This window comes from Triticum urartu, chromosome 1 (genome assembly GCF_003073215.2).
Source record: "Triticum urartu cultivar G1812 chromosome 1, Tu2.1, whole genome shotgun sequence".
In the NCBI taxonomy this organism is placed as follows: domain Eukaryota; kingdom Viridiplantae; phylum Streptophyta; class Magnoliopsida; order Poales; family Poaceae; genus Triticum; species Triticum urartu.
The window spans coordinates 180,984,111-180,987,847 of record NC_053022.1 but is presented as its reverse complement, the minus strand read 5'-3'; positions in this window follow the sequence as shown (position 1 = coordinate 180,987,847).

Sequence of the window (3,737 nt, the reverse complement as noted above, 5' to 3'; positions counted from 1 at the left end):
GGATTTGACCGACAAAATTGATTATGACTCCGAAGACATCGACGGTATGGATGACGATGCCGGAGAAGAAGAGGCCCAGAACCCGCCGTTCACCGGACGCTAGACGGCCACTTCCTCCTATGATGCACCAAAGGAGAACAGCGGCGAAGACAAGGAAGATCCAGCTGAGGACAAACCTTCGGAAATACAGTCCAAGCGTCGGTGTCAGCGGTGCCGCTCTAAGTCACGCCGTTGTAAAGACAGCAACACCAACACAGGAGAAGATAACACTCCAGAAGGTGCCGAAGACAACGAAGACCCCGCCGATACATTTAATGAACAAGATGAACAAGAAGGCGGGCAAGTTAGCCCCAGTAAACAGGCCACACACGAAGATTCAGAGGACGATAATTACCTTCCGCTCTCCAAGGACGGGGTGAGCCTTGGCACCGAGGATTTCATCGTGCCTAAGGAACCTCTTGAGCAGGAGCGTTTCAAGCGCCAGCTAATTACCACTGCAAGGAGCATGAAAAAGAAGCAGCAGCAGCTTCAAGCTGATCAAGATCTGCTCAATGATAAATGGACCGACGTCCTAGCAGCCGAAGAATACGACCTCAAGCGCCCAACCAAAAGCTACCCAAAGCGCAAATTGCTACCTCAGTTTGACGAGGAGGCGCCGGAATACATACCTCCATCGTACAATGCGGCTGACCGACCACCACGTGGTCGAGACAAAACGACAATTCACGCCGAACACCAGCCAGCCCCGCCTCAGCGCACAGGTAGAGGTAAATTATCCCATGGTCACACATATGACCTCCGGCAAAACCTGACAATAAAGCAGGACATACTAGATCAATCTACGGATCGCGAGGACGTGCCTCGACACAGGACGACGGCACCTATTCGGACGTGAAAAATTTAGTCATGCGCGGGCTGAAAACCGCAGACAGACTCCATAAGAGCTACGTCGCGATACGGCCCGATATAGAGGCACCACACACCCTCATTGCTTCACCGATGAGGTCCTGGATCATGAATTCCCAGAAGGGTTCAAACCCATGAATATAGAATCATACGATGGAACCACGGACCCCGCGGTGTGGATGGAAGACTTCATTCTCCACATTCATATGGCACGCGACGACGACCTCCACGCCATCAAATACCTCCCTTTAAAACTCATAGGGCCAGCTCGGCACTGGCTCAACAGTCTGCCTGCAAATTCTATTGGCAGCTGGGAGGACTTGGAAGAGGCCTTCCTCGATAACTTCCAAGGTACATATGTTTGACCTTCGTACGCTGATGACTTAAGCCATATAGTTCAACAGCCCGGAGAGTCCGCCAGGAAATTCTGGACTAGGTTCTTAACTAAAAAGAACCAAATCATCGATTGTCCGAATGCCGAAGCCCTAGCAGCCTTCAAACACAACATCCGCGATGAATGGCTCGCTCGCCACCTCGGCCAAGAAAAGCGAAAATCCATGGCAGCCCTCACGGCACTCATGACCCGCTTTTGTGCGGGCGAGGACAGTTGGTTGGCCTGTAGCAAAAACAATGCAAGCGACGTCGGCACCCCTGAAGCTAAAACTAGCAAAGACAAGTCTCAACGCACCAGATACAAGCGCCGAAAAAATAGTGATAACACTGAGGACACGACAGGCAATGCCGGATTCTGGGGCTCTAAGCCAGGTCAGAAGAAGAAGCGTTCCAAAAAAAATAAAAAAAAACAATTCAGGCCCATCCAGCTTGGAGCGCATGCTTGATCGTCTGTGCCAGATTCTTGGCACCCCAGACAAGCCACCCAATCATACAAATAGAGATTGCTGGGTTTTTAAATAGGCTGGCAAATTGAACGCCGAGAACAGGGAAAAGGGATGGCAAAGCGAGGACGATGACGAAGAGCCCCAGCAACCGAACACAGGGGGACAAAAGAAGTTTCCCCCTCAGGTTAAAATGGTGAACATGATATACGCTACCCACATCCCCAAGAGGGAGCGCAAGCGTGCGGTCAGGGACGTCCACGCGATAGAGCCAGTCGCCCCAAAATTTAACCCATGGTCGTCATTCCTGATCACCTTTGATCGCTGGGATCATCCGACCAGTATCCGCCACGGTGGCTCAGCCGCACTGGTCTTAGACCCGATAATTGATGGGTTCCACCTGACTCGCGTCCTTATGGATGGAGGTAGCAGCCTTAATCCGCTCTATCAGGATACAACGCAAAAAATGGGCATTAACCCATCATGGATCACGCCCCCAGGACTACCTTCAAAGGAGTCATACCAGGTGTAGAGGCCCGCTGTGCGGGCTCGATCACATTAGAGGTTGTCTTCGGATCTCTGCACAACTTCTGAAGCGAGGAGTTAATCTTTGATATCGTCCCATTTCGCAGCGGCTATCATGCACTGCTCGGATGAACCGCGTTTGCTCGATTCAACGCAGTACCACACTATGCTTATCTCAAGCTCAAGATGCCCGTTCCATGCGGGGTCATAGCGGTTAATGGAAATACGGAACACTCCCTCTGTACAGAAGAGCATACAGCTTCCTTAGCAGCAGAAGTACAGAGCGGCCTTCTCAAGCAAAACCTTAATTCGGCTGCCGAGCCCACGGACACCGTTAAGAGGGTCCGAACTACTCTACAGGAGGAGAGCTCGGCTCGTCACGAGCTCGACTAGCAATCCAGCCTCTGTCGCAGTTCCAATCAAGTGGTGGCATTCGTGCGGCGCGTACATAACTATGCACTCAAAATCCCATGGGCATCGACGAAGGCATAACTAGCTTGTGGTCCATAGTACGACTCACCCGGCGTCGGATACACATATACTTTCACTTTTATTGTTTCCTTTTCATGTCTCAATCCCACAGGCACCGTCTGATAGCCTGGTCATTGGTCCTCTTGAAGGATAAACACACCAAGACGGCAGGAAACGCAGACATATGGGGGACTTTTTAGGTGATTCCGTTAATGATAACTTTACCTATTTTTCAGGACCCACATGTAGCTCTCCCTTGGTTTTGGCATGTCAAATAGCCTGTTGCTTATCGCACAACCTATATCAATGTGCCTTGATGTACTAATTAAATTACAATGAGAACAGTTTGCGGCTGGAGCTGTAGGACTCCAGCTTTTTTGTACCTTTTCTATTTTTTTCCAGGTCCACTGTGGATAATTCTATCAGGTAGCACCCGTACACTTTGGTACGCTCGATGCTTGCCAGGGGCTTCATAGCACCCCACATTACGGCAACAAAAGTCTGAACACTTTTTATAAGTATAGTTCGGCACCCCGAATTTAGCATTATATGCATTGGCTCCGAATCATGACTTTGGTCAATAGTTGGGTTGCCCGGCTCCTATGCTTGCTACCTTACGTTCCGCTACATCTGCTAAGGTAGTAAAGGGAGAACTACTGTGATTGTGCCTTGGTTTATCCAAAGGAGCACCTCAGTAGAGAAAGCCGAAAACTGACTGTCATGATGCGGCGAGAGCCGGTCAGCTGTTCGGAGGTTGCAAATCGTTGGAGATTTCTTCCGCATTACGCGAAGGATTGGGACTTCCCGATCAGACGCTTATAGCACTCTAGTTCGGATACTAGGGGCTGCACCCATGTTTTTATTGTCGCACTCCTATGGCTAAGTGAGGGCGTTACAACCGCATAGTCTGGTTGCCTGGTTCGTTGTGCTAAACAACTCCTTCAAGGACCAAGGTGTTTAGATTCCATCCCGAACACCCCCGTACTACCTATGTGAGGG